Source organism: Suncus etruscus, chromosome 3 (genome assembly GCF_024139225.1).
Source record: "Suncus etruscus isolate mSunEtr1 chromosome 3, mSunEtr1.pri.cur, whole genome shotgun sequence".
Classification (NCBI taxonomy): Eukaryota; Metazoa; Chordata; class Mammalia; order Eulipotyphla; family Soricidae; genus Suncus; species Suncus etruscus.
Genome location: NC_064850.1, coordinates 116,319,363 through 116,346,037, shown reverse-complemented (window position 1 = coordinate 116,346,037; position 26,675 = coordinate 116,319,363). Strand labels below are relative to the sequence as shown.

The 26,675-nt window shown below is 47.7% G+C and overlaps 1 protein-coding gene across 1 annotated transcript in view; it reads left to right on the top strand.

Annotated features, from left to right (window-relative positions):
- Positions 1 to 4,919: 4,919 nt before the first annotated feature.
- Positions 4,920 to 26,675, top strand: part of SMAD1 (SMAD family member 1) — a 61,721-nt gene continuing 39,965 nt past the window's right edge. Inside the window, exon 1 of the mRNA XM_049770082.1 lies at positions 4,920 to 5,001. The gene's annotated coding sequence lies outside the window, so the exon portion shown is untranslated. The remainder of the gene's footprint in view (positions 5,002 to 26,675) is intronic.

Sequence of the window (26,675 nt, the reverse complement as noted above, 5' to 3'; positions counted from 1 at the left end):
CCTGCCATCCCACATGGTCCCCCTGAGCCTGCCAGGAGTGATTTCTGAGCACAGAGCCAGTGCCAAAAAACCAAACCAAATAAAATAAAATTAAAATTTTTTTTTTCAATGTTAAGGGCTCATTCTACTATATATGATAAACAGTTGTCTGTTTGAAGAACTTGAGTAGAGCAGTTTTCTTCACTTCAGCTGTCCCTCCATTTCTGAGGTGTCGTATCTTCCTTCTTATCCAGGCCTCCCTTCCCCAATTACCCGGCTGCTCAACTCCATCCTGGCATTTCCCCAATTGTCCTAGCTCCATTTCCACTCCAAGCATCCCCTTTTCAGACTATCTCAGCTTTGGGGTGTCATTCCCAATTCCAGGAAGTTCTGATCTTCACCAAGGAACCTTCGATCCATTCTCTTTCCTGCTCAGAGTTCCCCTTATCAGCCCCCCTACCCCACCATGCTTTCTTGGATCCACTTTCCCTCTATCTCACCCGCCTGCACACCCTCAGCTCTCTCCTTAGGTTGACCAAGACTGGAAAAAAATCCAGAGCCATGTTGGCTGTTGCAGCATTTTTAAATTCAGGGCCACAACCTTAGCAATCAATGTTCAGGGCATTAGTCTGCTTCCTGTTCTGTTGCTCCCTAGATCTTGAGATTTCTGAGGAAATAACATTGTGTCTTTCCTCTTCTCTTTAGAGCCACCATCTCCACTCCCTGGAGAGGAGTCCTTGGTCCCGCTTCCACATAAACAAGCAAAGAGAACATTTGAACATTTCTGCTGCCACCAGCCTTGTTCATCTAGCCCAACTCCTTTCCTTGTTCCCTGCTTGGGCAGTCAGCTTCAGGGCAATGTTAGCTCTTCACTCTATTCAGTCCTGGGGATCCCCAATTCCCACATTATAAGCTCTGCCTCCACTTCCTGCAGAACCCCTTCACCAACCCAGGGGTCACGCTAAGGAATTTTTTAGCACGTCTTTCTCGAGGAGCCAGAAAGCTTCTCAGTGTTATCAGCCATTCAACAACACCCTTGAGTAGGCCAGATTTTGTTTCTTCATTCATTTATTTAGGAACGATGTTTTGGGGTGTCTTTTTTTCGTTTGCTTGTTTGTTTGTAGGCCACGCTCTGAAGCTCTCAGGGGCTACTCTTGGCTCTTTGCTCAGAAATAGCTCCTGGCAGGCTGGGGGGGGGGGCGTATGGAATGGCGGAGATCGAACTTGGGTCAGCCGCATGCAAAGTAAACACCCTCCCTTCTATGCTATGCTATCTCTCTGACCCTGGGATCTGTGGTTTTGTTTTTCCACCTGAATTCAGCTTCCTTTAAAACTTTTTATTTCAGGGCCGGGCGGTGGCGCTAAAGGTAAGGTGCCTGCCTTGCCTGCGCTAACCTTGGACGGACCGCGGTTCGATCCCCCGGTGTCCCATATGGTCCCCCAAGCCAGGAGCAACTTCTGAGCACATAGCCAGGAGTAACCCCTGAGCATTCCCGGGTGTGGCCCAAAAACCAAAAAAAAAAAAAAAACTTTTTATTTCTGCATTTATGTGTTTGGGTCACTTAACTGCTCAGGGCTGACTCCAGGTTCTGTGCTCAGGGATCCCTCCTGTGGTGCTCAGAAGGTCCTTATGTGGTGTTACAGATCAAACCTGGGTCCACCTCATACAGAGCAAGAGTCACTGTGCTAATCTCTCCAGCCACTCAACTTACTTTCAAGAACAGTGACATTGTTGATGCTGGTCCCTCACTTCCAGGTAGGCATGTAAAATCAACAAGGGTCTGATGAGCTCAGACATGCTCAGGGCACTCTAGAGAGCAGAAAGAACCAGAAATACTGCTCTGGTGCAAACACTGGGAAGGCTCAATGGGATGAGGACACACACTGCATGAGAGGGGCAAAATTGTAGACTGGGGCAGTCTTGGTGAGGAGGGGGATGTGTGCAAGCAGATGAGGGGCCAGGACAGGCCTTCCCTTGAGGAAGCAGCTGTCTTAGAGCAGCAGGCCTGAGGGGGTATCCCAGGGAGAGAGAAGGAGGCACAGAGCGCAGACAGGGCCCACACATATTGTGGCAACTTCCACTTGCATGCTGGGGTCTTGGGGGTGAAGGAGCACTTGTTGGTGATAGTATGAAAGCCCCATTACCTCCCATTTCACCACTTGTCCTAACAACCTTAAAAAAAGATGATCATTACTATTACATAATAATAATTATTGGTTTTTGAGACCACACAGAGATGCTCAGGGGTACTCATGATTGCACTCAGAAATTATTCCTGTCAGGCTCAGGGGACCGACCATATGAGATGCTGGGGATCAAACCTGGGTTGACCATGTGCAAGACAAATGAAGGCAAATGCCCTCCAACTGTGCAATCGTTCCAGCCCCAAGATGATCCATTTTTATGATCATGCAAGGACATGATTTTGCCCAAGAGGTAAAAGAAAATTTCAGAGCATCCAGGGGCCAGAGTGATAGCACAGCAGGAAGAGCATTTGTCTTGCATGCAGCTGACCTGGGTTTGATCTCCGGTGTCCCATAGGGCCCTCTGAACATATCAAGAGAGGTGATTTCTGAGCACAAAGCAAACCCTGAGCCCTACTGGGTGTGGCCCCCCAATTTTTTTCTTTAGAGCATCCAGTTCACATTTTTTTTTTTTTTGGTTTTTGGGCCACACCCACTATCACTCAGGGGTTACTCCTGGCTATGCACTTAGCTCAGAAATCACTCCTGGCTTGGGGGACCAATTCACATTTTATAGTCAGCAACCCAGGGGGGCTTCAGGAATGGTAATGATCAAAGGATAGTTAAGTAAAGATGCAAATGGCATGTGGGTGGTAGGGTGGGACTGGAACACTGGGAGTGGGTGCAGTGAGCAGCAACCAAAGTGGGCAACCCCCTAAAACAAACAACAACAAAATTAACAGTTGTAAATGTCATCGTTAGGAAGGGCCACTCCTGGAGGGGTTTTGGGAGTCATGCAATGCGGAGAAAAGTATTCTTGAGGTGCTGGGGACCATATGGTGCCGGACATGAAACCCAGAGTTCTGTGTTCTGGGCCACTGAACCAGCTCCCGCTCCACACCTCTAGTTTAATAGATGTTTCCCTCTAGCTGAATCAGGATCTGACAGGTGCTGATATGCTGATGACATCTTTAGAAAAATCCAACTCTATTAAAAATAAAATCCACACATGGTATATTAATATTCTATTGTGCTAATTTGTTTAGGGTCTCCCATTTGGTGCTCAGAGCAGGCTAGTAGTTCAATACCAGGATTCAAGGATGCAGGGGTGCTTACCCACCACTCCGTGGTGCTGAGGACCCTAGTGACCTTGGGGACGGGACAGAGTTGTCCATCCAGTTGGCACATGCGCCTTAACCATCTCCCCATTCCTTACAATTCAACCACTTAAAATGTGCAGCCTTCAGAGGTTTATAATATTCACAGAGTTGTGTGACTCTCTAATATAACTGTTTTTTAGGACATTTTCATCGTTCCATGGAAAAACACACACAACACCCTAATAACCTTTCACTGTCAGTGCCCAGGTCCCTCCACCCCATCCACCAGACACAGGTAAGCGCACCAGAGAACCAGCCTGGGTCTGCACCTCGAATGGCGCCTTCTGCACATTTCGGCGCTTGGGACCCAACACCATGTGGTCTTTTTGCTTCTTTTTTTCACTTAGCACAATGCTTTCAAGCTTCATGGACTCGTCAGTCCTTTTTATGACTGAATAATGCTCCATTGTATAACTAGAGCCTACCCAGGGAGGGATTGAAACTGGGGGTGACACCATCTGGCTGGCATGTAACAAAAGCCTACTCCAGCTGTCTGCTCAGCAGAGAGCAAGGAACAGGGTCCAAGACTGCTTTCAGAGAAAACAAGGGAACCCCAGAATTGACCAAGCAGTCAGGGCCTGGGCAGTTTAAAGAAATGAGCAAAACACTCTGATCTATAATTTACAAGCGGGATTGTATGTGTTTTATGTGATTTGCTGCCTTGCCTTTGAATAATTAAATACGCAATGCAGAAATACCCCCCCCCCCCAATGGTCCTTGAATAAGAATCTACAATGGAATGTAGACAGGCCATTTTCTTGATATTGGCGGCGACATCTTTCTTGGTTCATGGGAAATTTAGTCCTCAGAATAATTATTCGCCTCTAAACATAATGTTAATTATGTACCATTTCTTGCCAGCTTCCAGAGAGCTGGCCAAGAGGGGGAAAAAAGTAAACTCGCATAAAAAGAAATCAGTATTTCTATAGATCAGGTAGACCAGAGTGAGTTTGTCTCTACCTGGGGAAAGGAGACGAGCATGGAGGTGGTGGTATGTGTTGGCTACAAGGCTGTAAAAATCAGATGGTAAAACCAAATAAATAAAATCGGAGCTCCATCGTGGCAATGACTCTAATTCAAAGCAACAACATTCCCTCTTGTAGGGAATCTCGAATTGGCACCAAACAACGCCGAGTGAGTGCTTCCAGGTCTGCTGGAAGAAGAAACAGGTCAGAGTCGCGCTGGGCTTTCCAAACCTGGCCCATAAGCAACTTGTAGGGTTTGTCAAGGGGGTGTGGATTCGGGGGGCGGGGTGGGGGAGGGGAGAGAGAGCGAGCGAGCGAGCGAGAGAGAGAGAGAGAGCTGTCCCCAAATGCACTGCTGGTTGCGCGGCAGCGAGCGAGCGATCACGGAACTTGGCCGCGGCCGAGGCGGGCAGGCAAGACAGGCAGGCAGGCAGGCGAGTGCAGCCGTGCGGGTGGGAATGAATGGGGGCGCGGGGCCGGGAATTTGGAGAGGATCCCTGGGGGTGCGGGTGCGCGTGTGAGCGAGCCGGCTGCCGAGCGCGCCGGGTATTGGCAGCGGCGGCCGGGTGGAGGCTGGGCGGCTCCGACTCCCTGACGCCAGCGCGCCCAGATCCATCCAGGCTCCGCGAGCGAGGGAACGAGCGGGCGGGCGGCCGAACCGGGCCGGCCGCGCCCGGGGGGCCTGCGGGACTCCTTTACGCACGGCCGCGCCGGTAATCCACGAACCGGGACGCGACCCCAACTTTCTCCTCCGTCCGTCCGCGTCTCCACCCCGGCCTTTCGGGGGACCCCGCCGGCCCCGATCCTCACCGCGAGGGCGCCTCCTGGCCGCTCGGAGGAGCGAAGCCACTTGGGGCGCCTCGTCCACTGCGCTCCGGGCCGGCCCCGCACGCAGCCAAGGTGCCGGTTGCTGCGTCTTTGTTGGGGCACCCCTCCTTCCTGCGCCGTCCGCTCCCTGCTTTTTCTCTTTCCCCTTTCCCCGGGCGCGCGGCCCTCGCGGGCTCCCCGTTGTGTCCGGCAGCCGGGCCCGGGCGGCTTGTTTTTGTTTTTGTTCTTTTTTTGGGGGGGTGCGCGCGCCTTGGAGCGGGTCCTGAACTAGGGAGACACCCTTGGAGGGCAGAGGGGAGAAAAGAAGGGAGCGTGGAGCGGCCCTGAGGGTGGTGGTAGTGCCTTCCCAAGGACTCGATCTCTTGATCTCTTCTCCCCCACCCACCCCATCCGCGCGCCTCCACCAACGAGCCTCTTGGGGAGTTCGAGGTCAAGGAAAGTTCGCCCCGAAATTCCCTTCTCGTTGATTCCAAAGGTTTGGCTGCTGCTGCTGCTGCTGCTGTTGCTGCAGCGGCGGCGCGTAAACCTATCCACCCCCCCCCCTTTCCCCCCGTCCCCTTCCCCTTCCGCCTACACCCGCAGCGCCTCCGAGTGTCGGCTCATTCCTTTCCCTTGACCGGATTCGATTGCTTCACGGCGGGTGCATTTGGTGCCACAACTGCTCATTGACTCGGCCGCGGGCCTGGGTGGGTGTTTGTGGGGCTCGTGTCTGCAGGGGGTGTCGGTGCGGCTGGTGGGCGTGGGAGAGGCCGAGCCCGGCTTGTTTTCTGTTCTGTTTTGTGTGTTTGTTTTGACTTGCTTCATCTCGAGGTACCGGTTTTACCCAGCGAGCGTTTGCGGGGCGCACTTGGTGAGGGGAGGTTGGGTTGGGGTGCGGAGGGAGGCGAGGCCGGCAGCTGCGGCCCCCGGGGATCTCTTCCTTTGTCGTTTCTTTCTTTGGTGGGGTGCCGAGGCGGGTGGGGTGGGGTGTGGGAGGTGGGGAGGAGGCCCGAGTCCGTTGGGAAACGCACCCACAGACACGCCGGGCCCGGAGCCCCGCAGAGCGGGAAGGCGCGTCCTTTGCTTTGCGGGAAGCCGGGGAGCGTTTCGGCACCCGCACCCCAGGACGCGCATGTTCGTGAGTCCAGGCCTTCCTCCCCACCCCACTCCGATCCCCAACACCCCAAGTTGTAGAGCGTGTGGAAGGAGACGCCAGGGCACGCCTTTCTGCCTTGCCCTGCCTTCGCGGGAAGCCACTCCGCAGCCCGTTTCGCAGTGGTAGGCGTGTTTGTGTGTGTGTGTGTGTGTGTTTGCCTCGATTGTGGACCCTGTGGGGTTGTGCATGTGTGTGCATTGCCCTTATCACGGACCCTTTCTCGTGCTAATTTGCCCGTCTGGTGGGAGCATCAGGAGAAAAACTGTTCTCCATGTGGAGTTTTTCTTCCTGTGTCTAATATTACCATTTGGGTTTTGACAGAAGGGGGGACAGGCGAGGTGTGCTGGCCCCACTCTTAGGAGAGGAAACAAGGTTCCAGCGGAGCCTGAACCCCATTTTCTGCTGTTCCTCGTGCACTGGGCGAGCCGGCTGGAGCAGCTAGGCCTGGCCAGGCGCTCAGTGCTTGAGGGCAAGGGTTTGCCCTTCTTGGCGCCCACTTGGAGCTGGTTGGCATTTCTGTGCAGGTGTGGGCATTTGGTGTTAATGTTGCGATTCGTGGGAAAATCCATCCTCAAGGTCGGCGGCTGAGGTTGGGAGCCTCTGAAGAGGTCAGGCCGCATCAGATTTCTTCTGGGGTATGATTTGCTCTTCATTTTCTTTTGACTCCTCCACCCCAGGTATGTAACTAAATAACATCCCCCTCCCAGTATTCTTGGATTTTATACTCTCGAAGATCTGATGGATGGTCTTTGCCTGTTAGAGAAATGACCAATTTTTAGGCACCGAAAAAATAAATAAATTAAAAGCCTAAAAAATTATTAGCTTCTTAAGCTAACTGGAATTTTTTTTTCTCCTACCATTAAGTCATTACCTCCCCCTCTTTGGACTAAGCTTATGAAAGCATTAAGGGGAAAGCTTCTTTCTCTTAAATGCTCGTGTTGGAAAAAAAAAAAACCTACATCATTCTTGTGGGCCATTCTGATAAGTTAGTCATGCGAGGGTTTGAGATAAATTTGATCAACTCGGTAGATGGAGGGGGAAAAATCCGGAGTGTAATTAGACGAGTGTATTTAAGCGTTAGCCGCCTCTACAATCAAGGCCAAGTTGTGTGTGTATAAAAGATTCTCATTTGTGTCATCTTACAAGGCTAATGGAGGCATCACAGAGGCTTATAAATAATGTAAGTTTGTGTATAATATCGAGTCTCCGGAGACGGCTGAGAAAGCATCATTACCAGCCTCTCCAACCTCCTGGAGATCTGAAATTGATTTACAGCACTGATCTGGTGCACAATGATACATCAGGATGACACGGGGTCAGCCTGTAAAAGTCTATGATGTCAGCCTGTTAGTTCAGGCATCATAATTAAACTGTAGTCCAGGGACGGCCCTGGGGGGCTCTGGCATTGGACTTCAGATATGGGTGGTGTCAGGATTTTGTTGACGTGGAGAGGCCAAGCCGCTGGCCCCGCTGCTGATTCTGGGAGAGAGAGAGAGAGGAGGGAAAGGCTTGTTGAACTCAGAGTTTCTGGGGGACGGAGGTTATGAGGGTAACAGATTTAGAGGCCTTCCATCTGCACGAAGGAGCTTTTGGTAGAAACAGATGTTGGGTGGTGGTGGTGGGGTGGTGCTGCTACTAAGTTCACATCTGTCTCCTGAATCCTCTTTGCATGAACTGGGGTTTAATGAAAGCCTTGGGGCCTCTCCAAGGAGCAAATCCTTCTGACTTGGATCCCTTTATTAGCTCCGATGGGCACAGTAGGGAAGCAAGCACCTACTGGCTGATATGTTACAGCTTTAACTAGCCACAACTCCCAGGTCTCCATGGAAAACCAAGAGTTGATAGGAACGTACAGGCAATCTAGGGGAAAGAAGGCTCTTGGCTTTTGTTGAAGTCTCTGGCAATCCTTAGCCTGTGGTTGAACTCATGCAGAAAGATTGTGTAGAAAAAATTGCAATGTAAGTAGCAGAAATGGAGGAGCTGGAGTTATAGCATAATGGCAGGGTGTTTGTCTTACGTGGCTGATCTGGGACAGATTGGGGTTCAATCTCCAGCATCCCATGTAGTCCCCTGAGCCTGCCAGGAGTGGTTTCTTAGTGCAGAGCCAGGAGTAACCCCTGAGTGCTACCTGGTGTGGCCCCAAAACAAAACAAATAATAAAAGGAAGTTAATCTTGCAGGTGCTTCTTGGATCTAGAGTGGTTCATTGCACTTTCCTCTCAGAGTTTCAGCACTGCTTCAGAACCTTCTCCTTGGGCTTTTCCTTCCTTTCTACTCCACGCGTTTCTGCCTGTTATCCCGATTTTGTTACCAGAGAAAGAAAGGCCTGTAGATACACAGTAGCTGCTTCAGTTAAAGGAACTGTGGAGAGACTCTTGTAAGCTGCTATATAGACCAGAATGACTATTCTCTGATGGTCTTTTCTCCCTGGGGTGCTGGATCATAATCTGATTGAGAGCTTTGGGCAGGAGGAATGATTGTAGCTCATTTTTTCCTGCTGTTTCAAGCTGGGCACTTCTTTGTTTTTGTTTTTGTGTCACACCTGGCATTGCTCAGGGGTTACTCCTGATTTTACGCTCAGAAATCGTTCCTGGCAGGCTCGGGGGACCATATGGGATGCCGGGATTCAAACCACCATCCTTTGGCATGCAAGGCAAACAAACGCCCAGCCTCCATGCTATCTCTCCAGCCCTTGGGCTCTCTCTCTCTCTCTCTCTCTCTCTCTCTCTCTCTCTCTCTCTCTCTCTCTCTCTCTCTCTCTCTCTCTCTCTCTCTCTCTCTCTCTCTCGTTTTTTGAGTCACACCCTGCAATACTCATTCTCAGGGGCTACTCCTGGCTCTACGCTCAGAAATTGCCCCCGGCAGGCTCAGAGGACCATATGGAATGCTGGGATTCAAACCACTGTCCTTCTGCATGCAATGCAAATGCCCTACCGCTGTGCTATCTCTCCGGCCCCTGGGCACTTCTTTTTTAAGGCTCATGTATTATTACTAGTGTTGAAGCCTCCAAATGCACACACCCTATTACCTTGTGTAGGTGAAGAAACTTGAATTCGGAATGATTCAATGTCTTGCCCTGGACTTTCTCACGAGCTAGTGGTTTGGATTGATAATCTTAGCTGGATTAGGGACAAGACAGTCTAACTCTGGACTCTTATTCATAATATGTGTGTGTGTGTGTGTGTGTTGGTTTTGAGTCACATCTTGTGGCCCTCGGTTTACTCCTGGCTCTGCGCTCAGAAATCATTCCTGGCAGGAGGCCGTGGACCATATGGGATGCCGGGATCAAACCCGGGTCATCTTCTCGCAATGCAAACACGCTGTATATTTGTTTGTTTGTTTTCTCTTTTGGTTTAGAATACCCAATGAATGAATCATTCTTTTGAACTTTACTATTCTGTAAAGAAATGACCTTGCTCTTGTTTAGGCCTTTCTGACAAATGTATTTTCTATTGTGTGTGTTTTTTTTCTGGACAATCTTTGGATGCTTAAGAAAGGAAATACTTTCTGTTAAATATTAAATATGAATTAAATATTGTTAGTACTTAATATCTCAGTAGAACATACCCAGGAGCAGCTGACATCCCATTTTTCGGCTAAATGAGTATGATCTCTGTATTTCTGGATAATGCCTGCCACTTACCCTGGTGATTTTTTTCTTATACTGCTTAAGTTCTACTTTTTGGGTATCTTCTTTTGATTTTTGAGGGTGAAGGGGTGCCACCCCAGGTGGTGCTGTGGTGCTTAGGGCTTATTCCTGGCTCTACAGTTAGGGATCATGGCTGTTGGGGTTCTGGGGACCTTATGGGGTCCACACGTGCACGGCAGGAGTCCTCCCCACTGTACTATTTCTTCCGTCCCTGGTTTCTTTTTCATGTGCATGCACTGTACCCTGGGTCTGGGTGGAGAGGAGTTTTTCGGGTCTAACAGGACTTTCTTTACCTGAAGTCATTGGAGTTGGGTAGAAATCTCAGCTGTCAACCCCAGAGAAATTGTTTTTTCTATGGAGGGACATTTACTTTTTTTTTTCCTTTTTTATTTTTTAAATAATATATTTAAACACCGTGATTACAAACATGACTATAGTTGGATTTCAGTCACAAAAAGAACACCCTCCTTCACCAGTGCAACATTCCCACCACCAATGCCCCCCCTCCCTCCTCCTACAACCCCTGCCTGTATTTGAGACAGGCATTCTATTTCTCTCACTTATTAAGATTGTCATGATTCCTTTTTCATTTTAAAGGTGGGAAAGAAAGGCCCAATGTCTTAGGTAATGAGCTGGACCTTGCAAGAAGCTGGACAGCTGAGGTGATAACAATAGTCAGTCAGTCAGGCGGCTCTGTTGTGCCACTCCATTTGGCCTGTAAACATGGATGGTTGCTCTTTACCAGAAGTGAAAGTTGGGGGGATTTGGGGAAGGAGCCAGGGATCTTTGGGAAAGGATTAGAAAGGTCTGTGAAAGAAAGGGATAATTTACCTTTCAAAAGGTCAAAACTGATTATTTGATATCATAAAATGAAGTAGATGTCTCATTCTCTACATCTTTTTTCCTGTTTGAATTTTGGATCACATCTGGCAGTGCACAGGGCTGGCTCTGACCTCAAGGATCGATTCTGGCACAGCAAGGTTAGAACTTTGGTCAGAGCCATGGTTGGCCACCTGCAAGGCATGAGCCTTAAACCCTATTTTCTTTTTTTTTTTTGTTTTTTGTTTTTTTTTTTTTTTTTTTGGGTCACACCTGATGATGCATAGGAGTTACTCCTGGCTATGCGCTCAGAAATCACTCCTGGCTTGGGGGACCATTTGGGACGCCGGGGGATGGAACTAAGGTCTGTCCTAGGCTACCGTGCATAAAGTATATGCCTTACCGCTGTGCCACCACTCTGGCCCCCTTAACCCCTATTTTCTCTCTAGCCTTTTGGTAGATTTTCAATGCAGGTCTGTATATGACTTTCTTTTTTGTTTCTTTGGGGTCACACCTGGCGGTGCTCAGGAGTTACTTCTAGCTCTGTGCTCCTGACAGGCTTCAGAGACAATATGGGATACCTGGGACCCAGGATGGTTCTAGGTCAGCCCCACCTGCAAGGCAAATGCTCTACCCCAGTGCTTCCCAAATAGTGGGGCGCGCCCCCCAAGGGGGGTGCATTTGACCTCAGCAAACACTGTCATAACAAGCTAAGCCCCGTGTTTATGTCTCTGTATGTCTCTGGAGCTGAGAGTTGTGTCCTGCTTCAAACCCCACTTCAAAAAGCTATGCATTGCAAAACGTGCTCATTGTAGCCATTAATCTAGACATCACCTTTGATTAAAAAAATCAGCTCAAATTATTTTATATATTTTTGTTTTGCAGGTTAAAAATTTTTTTTTTTTTAATAAAGATACTACTTACAATTGCGCGGGGGGTGATTGGTGCAAAAAGTGTTTTCTTCTTCCTAGAGTGCATGATAGAAAATTGAGAAGCACTGCTCTACCACTGTGCTAGCACTCCAGCCATCTTAGTTTCTTTTCTTTTTAAGGATCGGATTCATGAAGTTGCACTTCTAGGAGAGACTGATGGTGGAGGCACAGAGTCTGGGAGAGGGATGAGTGTGTGTGGAGGTTGTCCAGAGACTCCCGGGGACCTACTTCCCAGGCTCTGCCCTGTTCACTCACCTACAGGTTCTGGTTTGAGTGTTTGTTCCAAGATGATTACCAGGTGGGCTTTGCTGACAAGTCGAAACATTTTCTCTGGGCCCCAAACCAAAATTCCTAACTTCGTTTGTGTTTTGTTTTGTTTTGGGGCCACATCTGGTGGTGCTCAGGGGTTACTCCTGGCTCTGTGCTTAGGAATTACTCCTGACGATGCTTAGGGACCAGGTGGGATGCTGGGGATCAAATCCAGGTTGACTGTGTGCAAGGAAAGCGCCCTGCTCATTGTACTGTCACTCCAGCCCTGTCTTTCTGTCTCTTTCCACTCTTAACTGCTGGTACAAATGTTCAGTGCAGTTTGATGATTGGCTGGGGTGCAGCAGAAATACCTAAAGTTTTTTTATTTTTTATTTTGGGTCACACCCAGGAATGCTCAGGGGTTACTCCTGGCTCTACACTCAGAAATTGCTCCTGGCAGGCTCAGGGGACTATATGGGATGCCGGGATTTGAGCCACCATCCTTCTGCATGCAAGGCAAAATGCCTTCCCTCCATGCTATCTCTCCACCCCCCCCCCCCAAGTATATTTAACATGTATTCTTGAGTAGCTTCCTTTCAAAAAAAAAAACAAAAAAAACAAAAAAACGCAGAGCAAGATAATAGTGTGTATGCAAGTCACTTCAACTCTAAATTAAAATCCTCATTTAGATGTGCATTGTTTACCTAGGATCAATTCAAAGAGGTGTAGCTAGTTCATTTACAGCTCTCGCTGGTGCAGGAAAACATTTGTTTGTATAATGGAAAAACTGCCAGCTTCCAGGGAGAAGAGCCCAAACATTGATCCTCCCAGTTCAATCTAAGGAACTACTAGTATCAGAGGAACTGCCATTCTTCTGGAAACTGCGGTATTAAACATCTGAGCATCTTTATCTTCTCAGTTTCTGAGTAGAAACCCAGAGTCAGGGATGACCTTATCTTCAGAATAAAGTATTGGCCTCTGTAAGATTTGTGGGAGCTCTCACTTAATGATTCTTGGAAGTCTCTCTTCTCCCTACCTGCTGTTCAGATGAGTCTTATTTTCCTGGAAGAACAGGAGGTTGGCTTCTTAACTAATGTTTTAGGACAGCAAGCTGGAGTTGAAAGAAGGAACAAGTACAGTGGCTACTGTTAAACATGCACTTATTTGCTTTTCAGCCCAAATTGTAAAAAGAATACTATATAATGGCTTGGGAAGGGGGGATGTGTCAGATTGTTGACTCAGACGTTATTTACATGCATAGTTGTTGGTATGTTATTTGTTGTTTTCTCTTAATTATAGGGCAGCTGTGTATTAGATGTTTATATTGTCTATTGCTGTTTCACATAGTTAAGCGATAGCTAGGAAGAGTCTTCATTTTCTTCTTGTCTAACTTTTGTGGTTTCTTGGTTATGAATGACTTATGTAAAGTGGAAGTCTTTCAGATCTTTATAACTTTTTCCCCCTTTCAGTTTCAAGTACCACAGGGGGGGAAAAGAGGAACTAATTATCTTTAAAGTATTATAATTAGGCATTGATTTAAGTCATTATTTTGTTAGATAAATGCAAGCTCTTTTTTGTTCACATGGAAAGAAAACATTTTAATGGAGGGAGGATTATTAATCCACCTGTTCGATTTGATGCAACATCCTAATAAGCGCATGCATGGTGGGTCCCATGCAAACATAGTTGTTCTGAGGGCTTAGTAATTTAGTGGGAAGACATGTGAAATGTCAAAGGTAGCATGGTCATTGTGAATTACAAGTCTTTCACAGTTGTATGTCAGGTGTTTAGTGATAGTGAATTAGGGCCATTCCCACCACCAGTGTTGACCTCCCTCCACCATTCTCTCCCTCTCCCCCACCCCCCATGCATCCCCATTCCTCCACCCTTAGCTCCCTGGACAAGCTAGTAATATAACAGTTCCCTTTTATGGATAGCTTGTTGTAGTTTGAGTCTCTTGATTCTGTTGTCATTGACTTTGGCTTGGTTATTTAGATCTGATCTTTTTTTTTTCTCTCCCACTCAATGTTCCTGAGACCACTTAGCTCCTGGACCCCATCACTTTTTTTTTCTCAATTTGTAAAAAGATATATAAATATGAGACAGAACAAAGTGATTCAAGCTCTGTGGTTCTATGGAAAAGCAGGAACCCCTATCTAGACTATAAGTAAAATTAAAAGAAGAAAAGTAAAAAGGGGAAGGGGCAGGTGTGGCTTTTTTTTCCTTTCTTTTCTTTGCCATAGGAACATCAAACTTTGGGGAAATTAGAAAGAAAATTTCTTTGGCCTAAGAGATGCAGGGTGTCTCTGCCCATGAAGCATACGGTCAGAAGACCAACTACAGGCTCCGGCCATGTTGGTTGTCCAACCCCTATGTGTCTCTTTATGGTCCCAGAAAAAATTCTGCTTAGTCACGGTTGACAAAGTCAGTCTTCTGTAGTTAGAGATAGGAATGATCTCTAAGCGGAGAGCTAGGAGTAACCCCTGAGCATCACCAGGTGTGGTCCCAAAACCAAAAGAATTCTCAGGTATAAAGATGTTGTGACTGGACATCCCTCCTTGCATGAGTTTGGGGTAATAGCACAGCAGAGAGGGCAGCTGACGTGGGTTCTATCCCTGGCATCCCATAATGTCCCCCAGGCACCACCAGGAATGACCCCTAAGCACAGAACCAGGAGTAACTCCTGAGCACCACTGGATGTGATTCAAAAACCAAAACTAAAAGAACAAATAAAAACCCCTTTGGAACTTTTTCGTAGTGACTTTACCCTATACCACCAGCCTTGAAACCATTAGCCAGGGGTGGTGGCTGTCAGGTACTTAACATGTAGTTCCAGTAACTTAGAGCCCTGACTTTCATTATTGATTTTGGGGTGGGGGGTCCTCACCCAGTGGTGCTCAGGGGCATCTGGCTCTGTGCTCAGGGATCACTCTTGGCAGGGCTCCGGAACCATATATAGGTCAAACACAAACCCTGGGTCAGAGGGTGGCTGGCTAAGCACCTTAACACTTGTGCTGTCTCTCTCCAGCCCCAGAACTGTGCTCTGAGCTTAAGTCATTGGGGCACAAGTGGGATGATGAGATGTGGAGTCTTGGGAGCTGCTGTGACTGACAGCTTTGATGCTCCCAAGGGGGGCTGGAAGGGCAGACAAGAGAAGATGGGTGATGAGAGGTTGAACCTAGGATATGCAGAGAAGGGAGCTTTTTTTGGAGGGATCACGCGATGTTGAGCCAGGTAGATGAAGAGACGCTGGAGTTGTCTGCTGCAGAACTGCTCGCTGTGGCCAAGGAGGAAGGAGGCAGGGTGGGTGAGCAGAACCATCTTTTGTGCTGACTTGGCTGTAGGGTACTGGGTGGAAAGGTCAACACAAAGGTCTACTGGGAGAGGGGGCCTGGAAAATTGGTGGAACCGTTAGGTACACGAATTGGACACAGCTCTTTGTAGATGTGGTGGCTTTTGTACAAGTGAATTTACTGATTTGAAGTGCATTTGAGGGGAGGTGCTCTTCAGGCCAGCTGGGGAAAAGTAGCTGCAGTTTGGGAGAAAGCCGCTAAGGACTGAGTGCGATGAGTGATGGGAATTCTGGGGGTTGGTGTGCTTAGACTTCCCACTGACTTTCTCTTCTTGGAATTCATCTTTGGGGGAGGTGTGTTTGAAGGAGTTAGACCTCTTTTGGAAAAGGGTGATGAAAATGGATCATGGAGCAGGATGATAGAGAAAAGTGATGGAGTCGGATCATGGAAAAGGGTAGTAGAGCCAGGTCATGGAGCAGGATGATGTAGAAAGGTGATGGAACCAGATCATGGAGAAGAATGATGGAGCAGGTGATAGAGAAGGGTGATGGAACTGGATTATGGAGAAGGGTGGTGGAGCTGCGTCATGGAGCAGGATAATAGAGAAGCCCAGTGGAGCTTGATCATGAAGCAAGATGATGGCGAAAGATGATGGGGCCAGATCATGGAGAAGGATGTTGGAGAAGGATGAAACTGGATTATTGAACTTGATAATGGATCAGGATGATAGAGAAGGGTGATGGAGCTGGATCATGGAGCAGGATAATAGAGAAGCCCAATGGAGCTTGATCATGAAGCAAGATGATGGAGAAAGATGATGAGGCCAGACCATGGAGCAGGATGATGGAGGAGGATGAGGGAACTGGAGTGAGTCTGGGAGAGCAGAAAGGACATAAATGCAGGTAGCAGAGTTTCTGCCAACCTTACATGGGTTTTCCAGGGCAGAGGCAGGTGTCCACAAAGGGGAGGCAAGGTGGTGTGGAGGAGGTTGTTGAACAAACTCTGAGAACAGCAGAGAAGCCTGTGAAGACCAGGCAAGAAGTGGAGGCATCAGTATCTGCCACACAGGGGGAGTCTGAGTGACTTCTGTGCCCAATGCCTGTGATCTTCATAGTTGCTGATAGAATTCAGCTACTGATTGCAGAGAAATGCTGGGAAAGTGTCTCTGGGCTGAGTCAGTATTGAGGGTCTAAATTCATGAAGAGAAAAGGGCCTGGGATTCCATTAACCATAACTCCAACACTGTACACATGGATTTGCTTTTTGGTCTGTTTCTGTTTTTTGTCTTTGGGAAGCTCTGCCATTTTCAGGGCTCAGTTCTTTTTGTTTGTTTGTTTTTGGTTTGTTTTTTGGGTCACATCCAGCAGCACTCAGGGGTTACTCCTGGCTCTACACTCAGAAATAGCTCCTGGCAGGCTCAGGGGACCGACCATATGGGATGCCAGGATTTGAACCACTGACTTTCTGCATGCAAGGTAAACACCTTACCTCCATGCGATCTCTTTGGCCCCCTTCAGAGCTCACCTCTTTTGTTTGTTTTTTGGTTTTTGGGTCACACCCGGCAGCACTCAGGGGTTACTCCTGGCTCTATACTCAGAAATTGCTTCTGGCAGGCTCAGGGGACCATATGGGATGCTGGGATTCGAACCACTGACCTGCAAGTAAGGCAGACGTCTTACCTCCATGCTATCTCTCTGGCCCCAGGGCTCACTTCTAACTCTTATGTTCTAGAATCACTCCTGGTGGTACTATGTAGTGCCAGGGTTCTAACCCTGGTTGCTGCATGCCAGGCAAGCACCTTAACCAATTGTACTATCCTTCTGGGTCCATGTACTGACCTTTTCTGTTGATTTTGATGATGGGAACCCACCTTTAGCATTCACATCACTTTCCCTCTACTTAAAAGAAACTATATCTACCTTCTACAGTTATAAACTTGAGTTTTTAAAGTCTCTATTTCTTTGAGTCAAGGATGCTACTTGAGATTTTATTCCAGGTATTGATAAGGAAAAAAGGGGAGTCAGGAGATAGGTACAGTATTTAGGGCACAGACCAGAAATGTGCCTGACCCTAGTTCAATTAACAGCACCACTGTGAACCCCTCCCCTCCCTGTCCCACATTTCCAGACCTGGACTCCCCATCACTATGGGGGTGACCCTGGGAACCCAGCAGCATCACTTCCTGGGGTTATTATGCTGAAGCCATGAGCCTAGAACCACTGGTAGGCCAAGACTTCCTGGACACTGATTGAGGTTCCCTATCTCTCACCCCAGCAAAATACCCACATAGTCCTAAAAGATATCAGTACTATTGCTTAATCATTTGCTGACTTCAGAGGTGATAAAAGTGTGTATGGGGGGAGGCATATGACAGTCTTGAGACTTTCCAACTAACTTTGCACATTACGTATGAGCAATTAGAATATGTTGGCTATTTATCAGAATCAATGTGATTTTAGAATCTCAAATGTTGGTGAGAGTCACATCGAATCTATCCCAGAGAAGGGTCACAGGTTAGAAGGAGTTTAATAGACTCCAGGAATTGAGCAATGGGAATTCTGAGAAGCAGTAGATGAAACACTGTGTTTGGGAATTTGTGGACACAACATTTCCCCTGACAACCCTAGATAAAAGATTGGAAAAAGAAGGAAAGAACTGAGAAGAGGGCCCGTTAGTGACTCCAAGGCACTACTTAAATTGCCCAGAGCTTTAAAAAAAATACCTGGGTTTATCAGCAGTGTGTTTTATAGCATTTATTAGTATTACTTTGGTTTCCCCCACCCCTCAGTTTTGTTTCAGAAAGATCCTGGAGACTCAGAAGAAAAGGGAGTTGAGTTCTCGGTTGATCCCTCCACATCCTCAAGAGTTGTGGGGTGGAAGATGGGTGTTAGGTCAGTTCCAGAATTCTTCTAAAACTGACTTGAAAGGAGAAATCATCTCTGTTGGGGTTTAGCAGTAGAACACTGGCCATATGTGCATGTGAGAGGCCCTGGGCTCAATCCTAGCAACCCAAGGAAACAAACAAAAACAAAAGGCAAACATGTTAAAGGGAGTTGGTAGCAAATCTGTGATTGATCTCTAAGTCACAGATTGTCCGAGGCCTACAACCTTTCATGCAGCCAGTTTCTAGCAACCTATTCATGGGCAGCTACATGGGCAGCTACTGGTGGTGCTGGAGGGAAGTTGTGTGTTAATAGTTCCATTGCCAAGGATGGAATCCGGGAATCCCACTTGATGGACCATATGCACCTCAGACCTTTTTTTAGTTCACACTTGGCAATGCACAGGGCTTACTCCTGGCTCTGTGTTCAGGAATTACTCCTAGAGGTGCTTGGGGGACCATATGGGAAGCCTGGAATCAAACCTGGGTGTGCAAGGCAAACATCTTCCCTGTTGTATGATCTCTCTGCCCCTCCCCCCTGCAGCTCTTCTTTCGAGCTGTTTCCTGACCTTCTTTGTAGGAAGTTTAGGGTCCATAGGAAAGACATTTCTAACTCATTCCCTAGAGACACAATCAAAATGTTCACCATCCAATGGAAAATGCGAACTGTTAAAAAACAAAGGTTTGGGGCCCGGAGAGATAGCATAGCAGCGTTTGCCTTGCAAACAGCCGATCCAGGACCTAAGGTGGTTGGTTCGAATCCCAGTGTCCCATATGGTCCCCCGTGCCTGCCAGGAGCTGTTTCTGAGCAGACAGCCAGGAGTAACCCCTGAGCACCGCCGGGTGTGGCCCAAAAACCAAACCAAACAAAACAACAAAACCCCCCCCAAAAAAACAACAACAAAGGTTTGTACCCTTTTTTGATTCCCCATCCTCAGTGACCTGGGAGTGATGGCCTTTTACTCTGGGATTGGGGACTGGGAAGTCATGTCTGCCTACTGGGCTTTTCTCATTGAAGGGGAAGGAAGCCACGCTTTCCCAGTTTCGCTGAAGAACCTGGAGTGTCTCTGGCATGGCTCAGCTGCCTTTGAATCCAGAATTGGAGGGGGCAGGCCATCCCCTACCCCTGCCTTCTCTTTCCACACTGCCACATGCCACTGCCACGCTGTTCACACTAGCGCTGTGTGGGGCTGGTAGAAACGTGCCTCATGCCACCTTCCAAGTCACAATATTTGATTTTCTCTCTACTGGTGTTTCTTTACTCCAAGGAGATGCAGTGATAATTGTAGGATCATGGCTTTTTCATTAAGCAAAATAATGAGAGGAAAGTCCTTAGAAAGTTAAATGTAAAGGATTCGGTAAAGACAGTGGCCCCAGATATGCGCCTTTTATAAGGAGTGATCAGGTATTGTTGGGTGCCCACCTAACGGCCCTGTTCACTCTCATTTCCAGTGAGTCAGGGCGGAACAGAGTGTGTCCGGGTTTTCAGCCTCATCACTTCCTTTCTTTGAAGTGATCCACGTGGGTGAAGGGCATTAAATTTTAGTGGTGAGCTTTAGATGTGGTTTTGGCATACATATGTGGGTTTGTGAAGATGTACCCCGAAATTTTGGCGCCGTGACAGTGCAGTTTGTGCAATTCATAAAAAGAAATGAAGAGGGGCCAGAGCGATGGCATAGCAGTAGAGTGTTTGCCTTGCACGTGGCTCGATCCCCCGGTTTCCCATATGGTCCCCCAAGCCAGGAGCGACTTCTGAGCACATAGCCAGGAGTAACCCCAGAGTGTCACTGGGTGTGGCCCAAAACAGAAGAAAAATAAAACAAACAAAAACAGAGAAATGAAGAATGGTCTGCAATGACCTTCAAGTTGGTGAGGCATGGGGGGCGGTTGTAGACCCCTCACCTCCCATCTTGGATTCTTTCTTGAGTAACCAGTGACTGAGATCAGGAAGCCTGAACTTCCTGACCGTCAGGCTCTGAGTTGGAGCGGGAAGGGAACAGGCAGGAGATGAGTCTGAACGCAATCAAAGGCAAAGTCTTTCCTGAAAGGGGTCACAGTGATGCGCTGTTACTTTGAAAATTGTAGAGGGGGTGGGCCTGGAAGCCATAGTACAGCGAGTCTTGACCTGGGATTGAACCCTAGCATCACTAGTAGGTACCCTCCTGAGCACTAGTAGGTACCCTCCCCCCAAAAAGAAGAAATTGTAGATGGGCTGGGAGAATGCACAGGGAACAAGGTGGCCCTGATGCTCCCTTGCACCACAGGGCCCGAGTACCCCACATCACTACATCTAACAGTTACCTGTCCGCCAAGTGTTGTTCCCTAAAGTGCTCAGAGCTCTGAGACCCGTACGCTGATTGGCTCTTGCACCTGCCTGTCACCTCGACCTTCCGGCTTCTGTTTGGCAGCTGCTGACTTTGCTCCCTGCCTACCAACCCCAGTGTGCTTGTGGGTGTGTTTGGGACTTTGCTTTCCTGGGTTTAAGCTTGAGAAGGAGCTGAATTGGTCAGAAATATATATATGTCTATCTGTCTGTCTGTCTATCTATCATTTTCTTTTTTTCTCTCTCTTGGCTGGGAGGGAAATGAACGTGCAGATGGGCTCGGGGGTTGCACCTTGCTGCGTCCATCCGCACCTCTTTGCCTTGAACTGAGGCGAGTTTGGTCTTGCCCTGCGCACATGGGCTGTGTGCTGATGCATCTTCCAGGAAAGCGCCTTGTACACACTGCTGCACTGGCCAGGACAGTGGGCAGATCCTGTCTGTCTGTCTGTCTGTCTGTCTCTGTCTGGTGCATTCCCACCCGGGAGCAGAGCTATGTATGGGAAACATGCAAACTATGTTCGCTTAGGTTTCGGCACCTTACTGCAGCAAGGGGCTGAGTGCTGTACCACTGAGTTTCTGGAGGGTCCCTGGGAGGTACCAGGCCCCTCCTAGGCTGTCCCTGTAATCGGTTTTTATTACGGTGCCTGAGCTGATAGGTGGATGATTTTTGCACATGCCCAAACCTATTGTGGGGAAGACACCCCAGCTTGACGCCATAGTTACAGTGGAGGGACTATATGTGGGAATCTTCTTTGGGTGCTCCTGGACCCTCGCAGGAAGTCTGCTGCTTCTTTCTTCTCAAGAAGTTCCATGGTCTGCTGTGCAGGATTGGTGTGGGTAGGCTGGTTTACCATGACTCTTACCTCTTTCTCCTCTTTCCAGTATGCATGGAGGACAGAAGCCAGAGTGTAGATCTGGGGCTTCTGCCTGATCCCCTCTTGAGGTGGCGGCAGATCCTGGTGATGGTTGGTGATGGGCATGTTCTCTATACAGTTTCCCCACCTGAATGTCCTGCATGTTTCTCAAGGCTGTTTTCTCACCTTTGGTCTGAATTTGGAGAGAAGAGAGTGAGTGATATGGCCCATGTAGGAATTTCATTATAGATTCATATATATATATATATATATATATATATATATATATATATATATATATATAGATGTATGTGTGTGTGTGTATATATATATATATGTATATATATGTATGTATGTATGTATCCTTTTTTTTGGGGGGGGGGATGTTTGGACCATACCTGGCAGTGCTCAGGGTTTACTCCTGGCTATCTGCTCAGAAATAGCTCCTGGCAGGCACGGGAGACCACATGGGATGCCGGGATTCAAACCAACCACCTTAGGTCCTGGATTGGCTGCTTGCAAGGCAAACACCGCTGTGCTATCTCTCTGGCCCCATACACATATGTTTGTTATTAATCTACCCCCTAACATATTTTTCACAGCAATATTTTGAACCTTGAGTGGATATTTTTCCTTTTTTTATTATTTTTTTATTTGGGGCCATACCTGGTGGCACTCGGGTTATTCCTCGCTTTGTGCTCAGAAATCACTCCTGGTAGACTCAGGGGACTATATGGGATGCCAAGAACCAAACCCGGGTTGGGTGTTTGCAAGGCAAACACTGTGCTATCACTCCTGCCCTATTGAGTAGGTATTTCTTTAGAATTTACTGTGTTTTGGGGCTTTTTAATAGCTCTCGTTAAGGTGCAAAGAAAATGCCATGATGACCTCAAGCATCTTTTGGTCAAGCATTAATACAGCTAAAAAAACACATAGCAGTAAGGCGCCTGCTAGCTTAGGACTGACCGCAGTTTGATCCCTCCTTGTCCCATATGGTCCCCCAAGCCAGGAGTGATTTCTGAACTCGTAGCCAGGAGTAACCCCTGAGCATCACTGGGTGTGGCCCCAAAACAAAAAAAATCAAAACAAAAAAGCAGTGGCCTATTTGGGGATTGCCATAGTGGACTGTCCATTGTCCACCCTATGGCAGTTGGACTCTTGGATTTTCCTTGCAGCTCACCCGAGACCTGGTGACACATTGGTGCAAATAGATGCAGGGGTCTCAAACTTGCGGCCCGCGGGCCATTTGCAGCCCTCCGTACAACATTTTGTGGTCCTGTCCTAGAGGAATCTTTTTTTGTTTTGTTTTATTTTAGTTGTTTGGGTCACACCCCCCAATGTTCAAGGCCTACTACTGACTTTGCAATCAAAGATCACCCCGACTTTGCTTCCTGCGGCCCCCAGGTAAATTGAGTTTGAGACCCCTGAAATAGAGGGACACAGATTGCTGGCCACTTGCCCTCCTTTAAATGCCCAGCCTGAACCTGTCATGGGGCTCAGCCCAGCCTCCTAGCGAGGCACACTTTGGAGATTTTTTTTTTTTTTTTTTTTTTTGTGGTTTTTGGGTCCACCCGGCAGTGCTCAGGGGTTATTCCTGGCTCCATGCTCAGAAATTGCTCCTGGCAGGCACAGGGGACCATATGGGACGCCGGGATTCGAACCGATGACCTTCTGCATGAAAGGCAAATGCCTTACCTCCATGCTATCTCTCCGGCCCCACACTTTGGAGATTTTGCGCGCTCCTCTGGACATCAATAAAGCGATGTGGCCATAAAATGAATCACATGCATATTTTGGTTTCCCCTTGTGTATAGAGCATGTTTACATTGTACTGTTGTCTGCTAAGTGTGCAGTAGCAGTATGTGTAAAACAAAACAAGCAAAAATCAGTGTGCCTGCCTGAATGAATATGAGCCCACATACAACTAGAAAAGTGGCAGATTGTTGAGCACAAGGTCTCTCGAATGAACCTTCCAGCTGGTACTCAGTAGCTCAGTAGCTGTGCAGTAAGACAAGGTGCTTCTCCTGTCTCTAGCCTCCCTGGTCAACTGGTTGGTGCTAGGAATGGATTCAGGCCTATTTACTTTCTGCTGTGAACTCTGGATGGCCCTAAGTAAACACATCGAGAATTGACCCCTGTTCTCGGCATATTAGTGAGTTAGTAGATTGAAAACTGATTTAAAACAGTGTACAAAAGAGAACAGGAGTCTGGTGTCTTCTCGGCATTTGATCGCTTGTTGGTTGGTTGGTTTTGGTCTTGCTTAGTTTGGGGACAACACTTGGGACAACTCTTGCTTAGTTTGGGGACAACACTTGGCTGTACTCAGGGCTTCCTTTAGGCTCTGTGCTCAGGGGTCACTCCTAGAATTGCTGTAGGGACCACCGATACTGCTGGGGATTGAGCTCAGACCTGCTGCATGCAAGGCCAGTGCCCTGCCCACATAATAGCTCTTGGTTCATGCATTCAGACTGGGGGAATTTAAATGAACTAGGACTAAGCGGAATGAACCATTGGCTCAGGTCTGGCTGCTCTCAGTTCTGTTGGGCCTCTGAGGTGCCTCTGTATGTGTTGGTTAAGACTGTTCCTTTTTCTGGCAGATTGAAACAGGTAGCTATTGACAGTGCCGAGGAGGAGTATGTGGAATCCAGTCCCTCAGTGTTTACTTTTTTAGTAATGTAAACTTCTCTGTTTTTGTTTTGTTTTGTTTTGTTTTTTGGCCATACCCAGTGATGCTCAAGGGTTACTCCTGGCTATGCACACAGAAATCGCTTTGCTCCTGGCTTGGGGGACCATCTGGGATGCCGTTGGATCAAACTTTGATTCGTCCTAGGCTAGCGCAGACAAGGTAGCATCTTACCGCTTTCGCTACCACTCTGGGCCCCTCTCCCTGATTTTTATGGAGAAAGAGAATAGGAGCAAATTGCTCTTAAAGCGATATGAGTAATATGAAATATTTAGGGGGATGGGTAAGAAATTCAAGCAATGATAAAAATGGAAGGAGATTCAGATTGTTTATGGAAAGAGGTTTAGAAGGGGAAGGAAACTCAATTTTTGCTATCAAATGCTGTTTTGTAAAATTGAATGTTTAGCTTGTGCCTGAATCAGTTTTACAAAAGAAGGTTCCTGCTCATGTCAAATTGCCTATGGTTGATCTGCTTCTACTCAGCTCCTTGGAATTCAGTCTGTGCAGACATGCTTTCCTTTACAATTACTTTTTCCATTGGTAAAAAAAAAAAAAAAAAAAAAAGACTTCTGGAGTCTGGTCAAAGAGTCTCTTACATTTATTATTTATTTAGATTTTTGGGGTTTTTAATGGAAAACGGGCTGGATAGATAGTACAGCAGCTAAGGTGTTTGCCTTGCACATGACCAACCTGGGTTTGATCCCCAGCAATCTCATCTGGTCCACCAAGCATGAACAGGAGTGATTTATTCCTGAATATCGAGCCAGAAGTAACCCCTAGGCACCACCGGGCGTGGCTCCAAAATAAAACAAGCAAAAAAGTAAAATAAAATGGAAAGCAGGGATCGGTTGTAAGTAAAACTGGCTTCCTCTCCTCCCAGCGCAATCCTAAAGATGAACATTTGTTTATTTCTTCCCAGACCTTTAAATAAACACGAGTACAGTTTGGATTTTGGGAGCATTTAAAGTGGGAACAATTCCTTAGCTATGTTAAAATCTACTTTTTAAAAAAGTGGTTGGTTAGAAAACTCTACTGGTTAATCATGCAATTTTCAGATTGTCCATGATAATCTTTTTCTAGTCCCAGCCTTGTCAGCCATGTGGTCATTTATTTGACCATGTTCTTGTTTGACTCTGTAGTCCTTTAGACCAGTGTTTCTCTGCCTGTTTCAACCTGGTTTCCTTTTTGTGGCCCCCAGCCTTACTGGATGGACCCCTAGTTTTGTGCCATGCTCCCCACCTTGACATGACTTTTCACCTGTGACCTCTTGAGAATTATCTTGGAGACCCACAGTAGGGTCGTAGGGTGCCAGTGAGAAACGCTATTTTAAAACAGGTCGAAATCCCCTCTACAAAACATGGTGCTTAAATCAGGGTATTATTTAAAAAATAATAAAAAAAAATAAAACAGGAAGACCCTGATGCTCGTGGCCATCATCTCTAGTAACCATCATGCCATGTGGCCTGGAGTAGGAGGGGTTCTCTCCAGTGCTATCCCTGTACACGCTTTCCCTTCTTGTTCTCACGCCTTTACAGCCACTCTCCCATCTTCAGCCTGTCTACTTCCACTACTGCTCTGTTCTCACCCTTAATCTGCCTTACTTCCTGGACAACCTCTCCTCTGACCTTTAACCCCACTCTGCCAGCTCCCTCCCAACTCCCAGTATGCAGAATTTTTGTACTTAGAACAATTTAACAATTAAAAATTCAATTTTATAGTTATTATTTTTTCTTTCTCTTTTATTATTCTTTTTTTTGGGGGGGGTGGGGGTTCATCTAGCAGTGTTCAAGGCCTTATTCCTGGCACTGTGCTCAGGAATTACTTCTGGTGGCACTCGGGACCACATGGGATGCCAGATATGCCAGGTTGGCCATGTGTGCAGCAAGTACCCCCCTCACTGTGCTATGCGGCCCCTGTGATTCTTTGTGGCTTCTGTAGTGAGCTAGATTGGTGCCATCTCTTTGGGAGATGCCACCTCTGGAATATCTGACCATCTCTGGGGTCCTGAGATTTGGTTTCCTGCTATTTGACTACTTTGGCCATGACTGCAGCCATAGCCAGCCTGCTCATCCTTAACTTACCTCCTGCTTCTTTGCTTCCCTAGTTCCCATCTCAGCCCATGGGGACATGGTGATGAGTGGGAGGTGTGTAGCTCTAAAGGTATTCCCACCTCCTCCCCTCTCCTCTTGTGCTGGCTCTTCTGTCCCTCTCCCATGTGCCTCCCCAGGGGTCCACATTCTGCAGTTCCCACCTTCCTGCTGGTGCCTCCTCTTGAGTCCTGGATTTTCTGAATAATCTGGCCTTTGTCCTTTTAGTGCCCTGCCCTGTCCCTGCCTTGTCCTGGTGTTTGCACCAAGTCAGAACTTCCCCCCAAAAGACGCAAACATGCCACTGAGCATGTTTTCCGTGTGTTCATGTGAGGACAGGCCTCTTATCTGTGAGACTGCTGTGTCCAGGAACCAAGTCCCATTTCTCAAATACGTAGGGCCCCCTTGTATTATGCCCCCCCCAACAGTCCAGCAGGGTGGGTGGCGCCCCTTCTTGTGGAAAAGCACTCTGAGATGTGTTTGTGCAAAGAACTGCTTGGCAGAGAGCCGCCCTGCAAACCTGCCTCTTTCCTGGCCAAGGGAAGGACGCTTGTTTTGTCATCTAGAAACATCCTTTCCGTGACCCCCCAAACTTAGAGGGGGCTGATCTGCAAACCTGGACATGGGCCCTGTTTTATTTTTTTTCCTTCAACCC